This window comes from Carlito syrichta, unplaced genomic scaffold, assembly GCF_000164805.1.
Source record: "Carlito syrichta isolate Samal-C Ts95f unplaced genomic scaffold, Tarsius_syrichta-2.0.1 Scaffold289252, whole genome shotgun sequence".
Taxonomy (NCBI): Eukaryota; Metazoa; Chordata; class Mammalia; order Primates; family Tarsiidae; genus Carlito; species Carlito syrichta.
The window spans coordinates 171,765-185,740 of NW_007233348.1; the positions used below are offsets into that span (position 1 = coordinate 171,765).

At 36.0% G+C, this 13,976-nt stretch overlaps 1 pseudogene; it reads left to right on the forward strand.

The window, feature by feature from the left end:
* The first annotated feature begins 6,605 nt into the window (after nucleotides 1-6,605).
* On the forward strand, nucleotides 6,606-7,951 carry LOC103256331 (annotated as a pseudogene).
* The last annotated feature ends 6,025 nt before the right edge of the window (nucleotides 7,952-13,976 follow it).

Here is a 13,976-nt window from a genome sequence, read left to right on the forward strand (position 1 = left end):
GATCATTCTTTCTTACATGGTTCTTACTTGGTTGTTGGAAAACACTCATGCATCCTCTGCACCAATGGATTCTTGACTCTTAAGCTTTCCTCAATTTAGGAATAAACATTTTTTTGTCATATTATCAGAATATTCAACCAAATGCAGTCACCAACTCTTGAGATTTCTCAAATCAAATCGGAATTTAGTTCATTATAACACTACCTCTTCTTCAAGCTTCAGTGTAAACATATCAAGTTATTCTAGTGATTTCTTTGAAAACTTTTTTTTTTCTTCGAGTTGGAGTCTCACTCTGTTACCCAGACTGGAGTGCAGTCGCATGCTTGCTGCCACCGCAGCCTCGACCCACTGGACTCCAGCGATCCTTCCGCCTCAGCCTTCCAGTTGGAACTACAGGCGCAAGTTACCACACCTGGCTAATTTTTGATTTATTGTAGAGACACGGTCTCGCCAAGTTGCCTGGGTGGGTCTCGAATCCGCGGGCTCAGGCAATCCACTCACCTTGGCCTCCCAAAGTGCTGGGATTACAGGCTGAGCCACTGAGTCTGGCCACGAACACTTTTTTTTTCTCGGAGTTTAAGAAAAAAGAAAAACTTTCTTCTTATCCCATTAGAACTTTATGTACTCTGAAAGATCTTTAAAAAATTTCCTTTCAGCTTCTCTGTCTATTTCATAAGCTAGCGATTGGTGGTTATTTAAAGTTCAGCAAATTAGTTTTCAGTACCTCCATTACCAAGTCCTGCTTTATTAACCATGCACCTCACTTTAAAATTCAGAGAAGCTGCTACAGTTTTTGGAAGCATAATTGAAACAGAAATGTAAAATGTTATATTTTAACATCTTATAATGTTACTAATAGGAACACCTAAATTAAAGAAATGATTATGTTAAGAGTTATATTAAAACTATGTCTAATTCACAGATGCACAGAAATTGATCACTACATTATGACTTGCTCTTCTTCCTTTTTTTTTTAAGTTCGTGTCTCACTCCGTAGCCAAGACTAGAGTGCAGAGGCCCAGTCATGGCTACCGCGGCCTCAGCCTCCTGGGCTCAGGCAATCCCTCCACCTCAGACATAGAAGTAGCTGTAACTACAGGCACCCACCATCACACCTGACTAATTTTTTGATTTACTGTTTAGACTAGGTTTCGCCAAGTTGCCCAGACTGGTCTCAAATAGATGGGCTCATGCAATCCTCTTGCCTCTGTCTCCCAAAGTGCTGGGATTACAGGTATGAGCCACTGCATCTGACTTTATAACTTGCTCTTCTGTGTGGCAGCTCCAATATTTAAAAAGCGAAGATAATATACACTTTAATTTCAGAAAATATAAAACGTGAAATTTTGTAAAATTCAGAATTAGGAAAATATGGCCATTTCAGTTTTTATTATAGTTAGACAATACAGCCTGAACAATTACTCTCATGGAAGTTATTGAAGTTTTCTATATATTATTTTCCAATAATTTTCACATTGTGGCATACAGAGTAGATTGCAATGATTATATGACATATTAAGATTAACCGAGATGAGGCTGCTCACCTGCCTTCCCAGAGGACTAAGAAAATCAATATTTGGACACATCTGTTACCCATTTGAAGTATTGGTTAGCAAATTCTATTTTAATGTTTGATTAATTTCTGGGTAACATTGTATTGGAAATGTTTATAATTTAATACATATGTCTGTCTGTGTGTGTGTGTGTGTGTGTGTGTGTGTGTGCATGTGTGTGTAATCACCTGCATGTCTTCTGCCTATTTTATCCTTCAAAGAAGAAAATGTGTTAAATATTCCCACAACTATTGAATGTCAACCTATTTATTTATACGTGCCAAAGGTATTCTGCTTTCTGATTCTCAAAACAATTATGTTTCTCAATAAGGACTCATGATTCTTATAATTCTCTGTAAATTTTGTAAGTCAGCTATAGGTTATTTGATCCTAAGGGGGTAGCACTTGGAATATCAACTAAAATTCCTGGATTTGGAACTAGTAAGATAAATGGATAATATGTGAGTTGTCTACTTTGAAGAAGGCAGTGTGTTTTGACAGTATATTGGAAACCAGTAGAGATTTTGGTATTTTTGTGTCAGTGTATTAGTTTTTTAGGGCTGCCATAACAAAATACTCTGTCATAAATAACAGAAATTTATTTTCTCTCAGTTCTGAAGACTAGAAGTTCAAGATCAAGGTGTTGACAGGTTTGGTTTCTTCTGAAGTCTCTTTTTTTGGCTTGTACATAGCTGCTTTCTCACTGTGTCTTAACATGGTCTTTATTCTGAATAAGCAAATTCATGTGTATCTTTGTGCATTCAAATTTACTCTTCTTATAAGAACACCCGTGTGATAGGTTAGTGTGCACCCTAATGGCCTCATTTAACTTAATCACGTCTTTAAAAGCCCTATCTCCAAATATAGTCACACCCTGAGGAACCAGGGATTAGGATTTTAATATATTTTTTGGGGAACACAATTCAGTCCATAACTATGGAAAAGAATTTAGGGGGTGCAAATAGTAGTCACTTGCTGTTATTGTCAATCCATCATCTCTTTCTTCTAATAATAAGACCTCTTTTTCCTGGGAGGACCCCCATTGCAGACTTTGTTAGATGATTACCTCAACCTTCACAAGAGTAGGCACCTCTTTAATATCTGGCCCATCAGAAAATCAAATCAGTCCAGCTACCGTAATTTGCTCTAGATGGAAAAATTATTCAAACTAAAATAGTGTATGTCTTCAATGTCACTTGTTACCTCGAACCATCAGGTAAAACTCTTCATTTGGAGAGATTAGGCTAGACTATATCTTGGCAATCAACAAACACAAATCCTTTGAAGTGTAACACAGCAACATTTTACTTTTTGCTCAGGTTATGTGTTCAAAAAGAAGTGAGAGATTCTTTAGAACATGTTTTCCATGTGGTTACTCATCAATCTAGGTTGCTTCTTTCATCACAAGGTTACCCTACTTCCCACAACAGGGAAATGAAAACTAAAGCGTTGTGCACTGATTTCTATAGGCTTGAAACTTATTTTCTTTAATCTTTTCTCCTCACAGGCCACTGGCCAGAAATAATAAGGTGCTACCAACTATTGGGAGACTGAGGGCGTTGAGGAAGCACATAGCCTTTTGATGAAAGGTAAATTTTTTTTTTCCACAAAATTTAAGAATAACAAAAGGAGAAGTTGCTGCCTTTCATGGTTATATGAAGTAACTTTGATTAGGCCAATATAAAGTCAACAAGCAAAGAGACACAAAGACATGCAAAAACAGAGACTAAGGTTAGAGACATTGGACCTTAGTAATAGTTTAGTCTCTTATTTAGTGCTACGTTCTGCAGAGAGCAGTTGTATGAATCAATAAATACTAATAATTATCATTATAATTATTAACTTAATTTATTTTGCATCTAAAAGCAACTGTAAAGGTCTACCACGTGCAAAATACTAATACATTATCATTTTTATTTTAATATATTATAATTATGTTTCATAATTTTCTGTTTAACTTAATTTGTGACATGTGCTTTCAATGTTGCATTTATATATCTCAATGTTTTAAGTTAACTTAATATTTAATTTGTAGAGCTTATCTCCCTCTGTTTACACATTCTCTATTTGCTATATAACATCTTTTGATTTGGTGAAATTATCCTTATTCTCCATTTTGTGCTTCAGGTTTGGAGATGATACATTTATTTCTATCTATATAACAAAAACTATAAAACCTTTTTAATTAAACAACTTTAAAAAATAAAATCAATGTCTCTATTCTTATTTCTGAAAATGAAGTGGCTCTAGAATATTTCCAGTTTCTACATTATTTTTGTAAGGTAAATTATTCATTTAAAAATTTGTCATTATTTTATCTTATCCCCATTATTTATTCAAATTACTATGTTCTCAAATAAGTTAACCCAATTACTTTTATTTTTCATATTTTTTTTCATGTTCTTGAAGTGCAATCTATTGTGTAGTAAAATACTTAAGTCTAAAAAATCTTATTTCACTCATTCAAGAAGTTCAGCTAAGCAAAAAATTTTAGGTTTGGGTGTTTTTTACATCATTACTTTGTAAGTATTTATATATTTTTTAACATTTATCAAATGTTGATGGAAGATGGCTATCTACTATAACAAGGTGGTAGGATTAGAAGCCACATTACCTAGATAATGTCATGATACCACACTGAACATGTAAGCACATAAAACACTCAGAGAATCCTAAGGATTCTTGGCCAATGAGATCAAGATAGAAATCAAAGTCTATGCATAAAGTTAACACAGCAAGCCTGAGACTGCTAAGCTTAAAAAGGCCAACTTGCAAAGTTAACCATTAGCTGACATCTGGGAATGTGGCTAGTTAACAGTTCCATATATTAATACACAACTTACTTTAATTGGCAAGAGTGGCTCATTGTGCCTCAGCCGTTTGTGCAGTGGTTTGTGAAAACAAAAACAAAAGAAGATTTGCTGTTTTTCTGGGAGTCTGGAACATTGGTATATGCTAGGAAGAGAGTACCTTCATGAGCAGCTCCCAATGAAAGCTTCTGGCTCTGAGTCTTTAGTGGGGTTCCCTGGTCAGAAACTTCACTCACATGTTGCTGCATTTTTGTTGCTAGTTGGGGTATGCGGTCTGTGACTGTTCATGGAAGGGAGAAAACATAAGAAAAACTGCAGATGTATTTCTCTCACTTTTTGACTGTGTACCCTTAGTACAGCACATTGCTGTGTTAAATATTACCCAAGAGTATAACTATATATTGAGTCCCATAAGCCCTGCAATATAATAACAATAATAATAACTTCTTATATTAGTTTGGTGCTATATAAGCAAGTGTGAATTTTCTAATTTTTATTGAGGATAATACCTTTTATATAATGAGTTTATTGTGAAGTCTATATAACATATGAACATTTTCTGCAATGTAATAGCTATAAATATATTTTCTTTTATTTATTTCTCAAATACTTATAGCAAATCTCTGAGATAAAAAATAATGAAAAGTAAATGAAAATGAATTATAGAGAAAAGCTCACTTGAAATATCTACAATTTCAATGAAATGTTATAGGTTTGAAAGTGAGTGGTGATAAAGAAAACAAAACATTGACTAAGGATGAATTCCATTTAAATAAAATATTCTTCAAATATAAAGTTTATATTGATACAGTGGAAATAAAAACAGAAATCATATTTATTGAAGCTAAGGATACAAAGGATATAGAAATGTAATAAAACTGTACCTCTCCTAATCTTGATGGTCTTTTACTACAGAGGAAAGGAAAACAAAATAAACAAACAAACCAAAACAGCCCCTCTCTCTAATGTCAAGGGAATTTATTGGTATTAATAGGGTGTAACATGTCCCCAAACAAAACAAAAGTAAATTGTTCACTATAAGAATCAGGATCTCCTTGAAGATAACCCAAGATATTTTTTCACTCCTGATGTAAATGGTACTATATTACCGCAAAAGACATTTAACCTATGTAAATAAAATACTTGTGCTATCATATTTATCTTCATTATTTACATCTACAATGAACTATTAAGTAGTTTTGTAATCATCTATGGGGTTGAGCATTAATATTTGAAAAAAAAACAGTGAACAAATTATTCATTTATTATTTCCTTCCTAGTGACTGGCTAGTGTCCATCAAGTCTTTTGTCTATATTGCCTAAATATTGAAGATAAATTCGAATACCTGACTTAATATGCGGAAGTCTCATATTACCTCTCCCAATTTGCTAAGTCAAAATCCTACTCTTTAGTGGAACTGTTACATATAGAAGTTCTAAAATTAAAGATTAGGCAAACATTATGCTTTGATGTATCCTTTTCCTTTCCAGTTCCAGTTGTAAGTTTATAGCACCATTTTTTTTCTTTTTGTTGGAGATTTTTGTTGCTGTGATTGCTATTGTTCGTTAAGAACTTCATTTTTTGAGAGCTTAGCAGTACCTTAAGAATGTGTTCTCTCTAAATAATACAGCATTTGCATGTTTTACAGTAGGGGATCATGTCAGAATATCTACTCTTCTTAAGTTGAATTTGGATAGTCAGTATAAAATTGAATTTTATATTAGTTAAGCTAACACATTTTTTAAAATAAAATTTTCATTAAAAACACTGTGGAGGTTACTTACTATTTTTAAAATTAACTTTTCACTTTTTTTCCAGAGTAAGATATAAACAGTTTTGGAATCAAATACTTCACTTCTATAAAACTAAAAACAATCAATAAAAAGATAAATAACAGATAGCTTCTCACCCCACTCATTAATCAAGTTAAGCTTTCCAGAGGCAACCAAAGTTTTAGCTTTTCCATTAATTATCACCATCCACTCCTTAAGATACTATGTGCACCATTATTTAGTGATTTATTAATTGCAAAAATTTAATTTGACCTATTACCACGGATGGCAAGAAATAGGCTTTCACAATAAACTCCATTTTCAACAATCATGTTAAAACGATTATGCCACAATTTTGGTTAAATCTGTTTTTCTGCTTCTCCCCTGGACTCCTTGGTAGTCTGTTACTGGGAGATCCCTGTCGCCATCCCTTCACGTCTTCCAGGATCTCCAAGTCCCCGTCTTGCATGAATGTATCTCCATCCATGTCGGCCAGACTGGTGTCCAGATTGGCAATGCCTACTGAGAGCTCTACTGCCTGGAACATGGCTTCCAGCCCAATGGCCAGATGCCAAGTGACAAGACAAGGAGGAGAAGATGACTCCTTCAACACCTTCTTCAGTGAGACGGGTGTTGGCAAGCATGTGCCCAGGGCAGTGTTTGTAGACCTGGTACCCATGGTCATTGATGAGGTTTGCACTGGCACCTACCCAGTTCTTTCACCCTGGGCAGGTCATCACAGGCAAGAAAGATGCTGCCAACAACTATGCCTGAGGGCACTACACCATTGGCAAGGAGATCACTGACCTTGTCTTGGACCAAATTCGCAAGCTGGTCGACCAGTGCACAGGTCTTCAGGGCTTCTTGGTTTTCCACAGCTTTGGTGGGGGAACTGGGTCTGGATTTACCTCCCTGGTGATGCAACGTCTCTCTGTGGATTATGTCAAGAAGCCCAACCTGGAGTTCTCCATTTACCCAGCCCCCCAGATTTCCACAGCTGTAGTTGAGTCCTACGATTCCATCCTTACCACCCACACCACCCTGGAGCACTATGATTGTGCCTTCATGGTAGACAATGAGGCCATCTATGACATCTGTCGTAGAAACCTTGATATTGAGCTTACTGTAGCAGAGATCACCAATGCTTGCTTTGAGCTAACCAACCAGATGATAACATGTGACCATCACCATGGTAAACACATGGTTTGCTGCCTGTTGTACCATGGTGATGTGATTCCCAAAGATATCAATGCTGCCATTACCACCATCAAGACTAAGCATACCATCCAGTTTGTGGAATGGTGTCCCACTGGTTTCAAGGTTGGCATTAATTACCAGCCTCCCACCGTAGTGCCTGGTGGAGACCTGGCCAAGGTACAGAGAGCTATGTGCATGCTGAGCAATACCATAGCCATAGATGAGACCTGGGCTCGCCTGGACCACAAGTTTGACCTGATGTATGCCAAGCATGTCTTTGTTCACTAGAACATGGGTGAAGGGATGGAGGAAGGAGAGTTTTCTGAGGCCCATGAAGACATGGCTGCCTTTGAGAAGGATTGTGAGGAGGTTGGAGCAGATAGTGTTGAAGGAGAGGATGAGGATGAAGAGTGTTACTGTGTCTGCTACCATTTTACACTCCATTGTCTTGACTGTTTATTTCTGTTCTGTGAAACTGTCTATTTCGGTCCTAAACTGTCAATAAAATGTTTCCATTTTCAATGTGAAAAAAAAATCTATGTTTTGCATTTACATTATTATGATTTTGCAACTATTGTCCTGAGTATCCCAGGTTTGTATGTGTGTTCATTGCCTTAAGACATTAAAACTCTATTTTAATCACTGGTGTTTTATTTATTTATTTATTTATTTATGTATTTATTTATGTATTTATTTATGTATGTATTTATTTATTTATTTATTTATTTATTTTTGAGTTGGAGTCTCACTCTGTCACCCAGACTGGAGTGCAATGGTCACTCCCGGCCACTGCAGCCTCGACCTGCTGGGCTCCGGCGATTCTACCGCCTCAGCCTTCCGAGTAGCCGGGATTACAGGCATGCGCTACCACGCCCGGCTGATTTTTTGATTTATTGTAGAGATGAGGTCTCGCCAAGTTGCCCAGGCGGGTCTCGAGCTCACGGGTTTAGGCAATCCACTCACCTCAGTCTCCCAAAGGCACGGGATTACAGCCTGAGCCACCGAGCCCGGCTGGTGTTTTATTTTTTTACTTATTTATTTTCCTTTTATTTTTTATTTTAAAGATGTAGGGTACAATTCAAGGTTAGGTACCTAAGTGGTCATCATACCGATAAATCACTGGTGTTTAAAATTGTTATACCAAATCACCAGAGTCTAGAATCTGTGGATAAACTTTTTTAAAGCAAATGATTCTACCAAGGTTAGAGAACAAAAGGAAAGATGCGACTTGAAGTGTAAGTTCTATGGGGGAAAGAAGACAATGGAGAAGCTCTTGATGCAAGAAAAAACAAGAAAAGAAAGGTGTACATTTCATAAAGGCTGATCATTTGAACAAGAAAGAATGCGATATCCTGAGCCAAGATTAATCCATTAGAAATTAGCTGTGGAATGTGTGAAAATAAAGAAACAATAGAGTGCATAACTTCACATATTATATTGTTTGTAAAGAACATTTTAGAATAACTGTTAAATGTTTAACATGGGATATAACACAAATATATATATGTGAGTATTATTATGCATTATTAACAGAATAATCTTTTTGTTTTAATTTTTAATTTTAAGCATATTAGGTACAATAAAGGGTTAGGTATACAAACGTTCATTATGCGGGTACCCTTGTTGATGAGGTGAGCCCCCTATCCCCTGGCAGTTTCCCACTGATGCTAATCCTGTCCCTGCCCTCCCCTGGCAGTTTCCCACTACTGCCAACCTCTTTCTTACAGTATTGCAATAGTTTTTCAAGGTCTGCTTATGAGTAAGAATATGTGATACTCGGTTCTTTGTTTCTGTGATAGATCACTCAGTATTATAGCCTCTTAGTCCATCCAAGTTGCAGTGGAGTTTATAATTTTGTCCTTCTTTATGGTTGCTTAATATTCCACCATATATATGTACCATTTAAAAAAATCTATTCATCTTTCCATGGGCAGCACGGTTGGTTCCATGTTTTTGCTATTGTAAACAATGCTGCAATAAACATGTGTGTGCAGATATCTTTTCATAGAGTGATTTGAGTTCTTCTGGGTATATACCCAGTAGGGGGATTGTGGGATTATATGGGAGGTTAATTTTTAGATCTTTGAGGATTCACCACACTGTTTTTCACAAAAGTTGTACTAGCTTACACTCTCATCAACAGTGTAGAAGTGGTCCCTTTTTGCCACATGCTTTTCAGCATCTGTTGTTTTTTGAGTTATTGTTTATGGTCATCCTGACTGGAGTTAGATGATATTTCAGTGTGGTTTTAACTTGCATTTCTTTGATGACTAGTGAGGCCAAGCATTTTTTCATGTATCTGTTTGTGTGTCTTCTTTTGAGAAGTGTCTATTCATATCCTTTGCCTATTTTATATTGGGGCTGTTTTTTTGTTTTTGTTTTTTTTCCAGCATGTTTAGTTTCTTGTAAATCCTAGATGTTAGGCCTTTGTCAGATACAGGTGGCAAATATTTTTTCCCAGAGTGTGGGCTGTTTCCCCGCTCTCTCAATGGTATCTTTGGCTTTGCAGAAGCTTATCAGTTTGATGAGATCCCACTTGTCTATCTTATCTCCTATGGGGTATAAAATAAATGTGCAAAAGTCAGTCACATTCCTATACACCATCAATAAACAAACAGAAATCCAAATAAAAAGCACAATTCCATTCATAATAACCACAACAAAATGAAATACTTTGACATCCTCCTAACCAGAGAAGTCAAAGACCTTTACAACAAAAACTATAAAGCACTGCTCAAAGATATCAAAGATGACACAAAGATGACAGTTTCCCACCGCTGCTAATCCTGCCCCTGCCCTCCCCCGGCAGTTTCCCACTACTGCCAATCCCTTTCTTATAGTATTGCAAATGGAAAAATACTCTATGCTCATGGACTAGAAGAATCAACATTGTTAAGATGTCCATCCTACCCAAGGCAACCTACAGATTTAACCCAATACCCATTAAATCACCAGCAGCATTCTTCTCAGACCCGGAAGCCACAATACAGGAATTCATATGGAATCACAAACAAACACGAATAGCCAAAATAATCCTCAGCAAAAAAAACAAAAACAAAACACAAAAACACCAAAACAACAACAACAAACAACAACAAAAACAAAGTGGAGGCATGACCCTTCTAGACTTTAAGCTTTAATATAAAGATGCAATAATCAAAACAGCTTGGTAAAAGAACAGGCATGTAGACCAACAGAACAGGTTAGAGATTTCAGAAGCAAAATTTCAATTTCTCAACCAACTCATCTTTGACAAAGACTCCACCATTCACCACTGGAGAGAAGAGAACTTATTCAATAAATGTGCTAGGAAAACTGACTGACCACATGCACAAGATTAAAACAAGATCCCTTCCTATCACCATACACAAAAATCAACTCTAAATGGATCAAAGTCCTTACTGTAATACCTCAAACTATAAGAACCTTAGAAAATGCAGAAGACATCCTTATGGAAATTTAAACTGCCAATCAATTCCTGATGAAAACCTCAAGTGCTCATGTTTTAAAATTATTAAAAGGCCCACAGGGATTTTGATGACAAGTTAGAAAAAAACGGGGAAAAAAGCAATCAGGAAATTCTTCAGTGATGGAATAACTTTTATTGTGATTGAAATAGTTTTTTGTTATTTTGCCTTTTTTTGTTTCATTGGTTGTTTGTTTGATTTTTGTTATTTTTGTTTTGTTATATACAACTTCAAATGCTCACTAACAGGTTCAATTATGTTGAACAGAGGATATCTTCACCTTCCAATAATGTGACTGTGTCCACGCCCAACTGGGAAACAGGGAAAGCCAAATTGTTCTGTATGATACAGTGAGAAGAGTCTAAAGTGTTGGAGGGAGGCTGAGGGTCTGGAAGATAGAAGAAAAAGGAGCCAGGAGGGTGAAGTACTGCATGAAAGCAAGGGCAGGTAACAGCTTTCAGAGGCAGAAGAGAGATAAACAATTCAAGAGAAAACAATGATAAAGAGGCACTCTTTAAAATGTTTGTGAAGAAATATACTATTTACTTCTCACTCTCATTGTCACTCTTAAGGTATTTTTAAAAAGCAACAGTTATTTTTTCTTTTTAATGAAAATTGGACTTTTTAGAGAATTTGAAGGGGATGTCTATATCTAAGTGAGTGGTTCTGAAACACTTTCATATTTTAAAAATTTTAACCACATCTTTGTCATTAACTTTTGCTATGTAATATATATATATGTATATGTATATTCAGCATAACATTTTAATTTTAACAATTTTTCCCCAGTGGCATTAATTATATTCACAGTGTCACACAATCTTCTACACTACCTATTTCCAAAATTTTTTCATTACCTCAAACCTAAAACAATGTGATTTTGCTTCCCCAGAGAACAGTTGACAATTTCTTGAGGCTCTGTTGTCACAATGAAGAATTAGGGAGGTGTTACTGTCATCTAGAAAGTGGAATCCTTTTTTAACATGTTAAGTATACTACATTCCACTTTGGCCTGCACCGAAAAAAGATATTTGACTAAAAAAAAATCAACAATGATATTTTGGCTACTGACCCTACATCATAGTTTTTACCACTATCATTGTCTTTATTCCTACCATTAGAAGCATGTCAAAAGGAAATGGTATACAGTTAAATTAGAATAAGAGTTAATGTGTACATAAATAGTTTTAGCAAAAATTCCTGCAATAAATTCATATTTTTAAGGATGGCAGAATTGGTGGATAGGTAGAGTAGGTATCCTGTTATTTCTGTACTGGAGTGAAACAAACAGAAAATTACATTAAAATTACTTCTGTGAAGTAATAAAAAAATTGGACTTTGAAAAAGAAAGACGGAGCAAATTAGAGGCCAGAGGGAGGATTGTCAATGGAAGAAAATCATAGGCAAAGTGATAGGGCGAAGGATTCAACTCTCTGTGTGTCCTATCTCTAATTCTCAAGTTTTGTGACTGTTCCAAATCTCTGTGATGTGAGACCAGAACTCTGAGTTGGTGTATGCTTCCTCAATCTTCCATTGTCTGGGGCAGCACTTCCCTTTAGAACTATATCTTTTATTTCTAAGAAAAATTACTGCTCATGACCAGACACAAGCTCAACTACATGGATCCTTGATTCCTTCTACATCTCCTCTTGTGTGTGGTGGATTTCCTCTTTCTGTTTATTCACTACCAACAGAGAAATAATATCTTAGTAATATCTGTGAAACATCTGGATAACAGTGAAGTAAGGGACCCTTAGGTTCAGCTCACCGTAGAGATTCACTTTTATTCTCTTGATCTACTTCCCAATTTTTTGATGTATTGTATTGGTGCAGAGAGACATCTTTGTGCTGAATTCTCGGAAAAACAAAAGCACTTCCATCTACAGAAACAGGTTAGGCAAAACAGATATTAGAATGAGATTCAAATCTCACAGATTATTCATGTGGCAGAAGGCTCCAGAGTAAATCTCAAACACAGTGATGTGTCAGCTATGGATTGTAATACGTAGAAAATTCAGGATACCCATAGGAGAAGACTTTGTCAACACTTATGCTGGTTCCTGCCTCATATGAGGTGGCTCAGACTCAAGTCTTTTCTTTTTGCTAGAGTTGATAAAACAAACAAACAAACAAAAACAAAAACAATGATGGGTCTTTGAAAGGTTCCGATTGGATACTGTATCTTTAAGGATAAAGAATTGCAAAGGGTACAATTCAGGGTTAGGACATAAGTCGTCATTGTGCCGGTAAAGTTTGGGTACACTTATTGATGTTATTGGCAGTGTCCCACTGCTGCCAATCCCTTTTTTATAGTATTATGGTAAATGTTTAGGATTCATTTACGAGTGAGTACATGTAGTACTCAGATTTTTGTTTCTGTGATAGATCATTGAATATTATGGACTCTAAATTCATCCAAGTTACTGTGAAGTCCATAAATTTGTTTTTCTTTATGACTGTGTAATATTCCATCATGTATATATACCACATTTTCTTTATTCAGACAATGGACAGCGTGGTTGGTTTCATGTTTTTGTTATTATGAGTAATGCTGCAGTAAACATGCGTGTGCAGTTATCTTTTTCATAGAGTTATTTGGGTTCCTCTGGGTACATTACCAGAAGGGGAATTGTGGGTCATATGGAAAGTAAATTTTTAGAACTTTTAGGAATTGTCCTTCTGTTTTTCACAGTTGTACTAGTTTACACTCCCACCAACAGTGTAGAAGTGTTCCTTTTTCCCCCGCATCCTTTCCAGCATCTGTTGTTTTTTGAGTTACAATGGCCATCCTGAGTGGAGTTAGCTGGTCTCTCAGTGTGGTTTTAATTTGCGTTTCTTTGATGATTAGTGCGGCTGAGCATTTTTTTCATGTGTCTATTGATGACTGTTTTCTTCTGAGAAGTGTCTTTTCATAGCTTTTGCTCACTTTGCTATAGTTTTTTTTTTCCTTCTTTCCTTTCAGCACATTTGAGTTCCTTGTAGATCCTGGATGGTAGGCCTTTGTCAGATATACAGTTGGCAAATATTTTTCCATTCTCTAGACTGTCTCCTGTCTCTTGATGGTTTCTTTTGCTTGGCAGAAGCTTTTCAGTTTGATGAGATCTCACTTTCTTTGTTATCTTTTATGGCATTCACTTTGGAGAATTGATCAGGAATTGGCTGCCTAGTCCGATTTT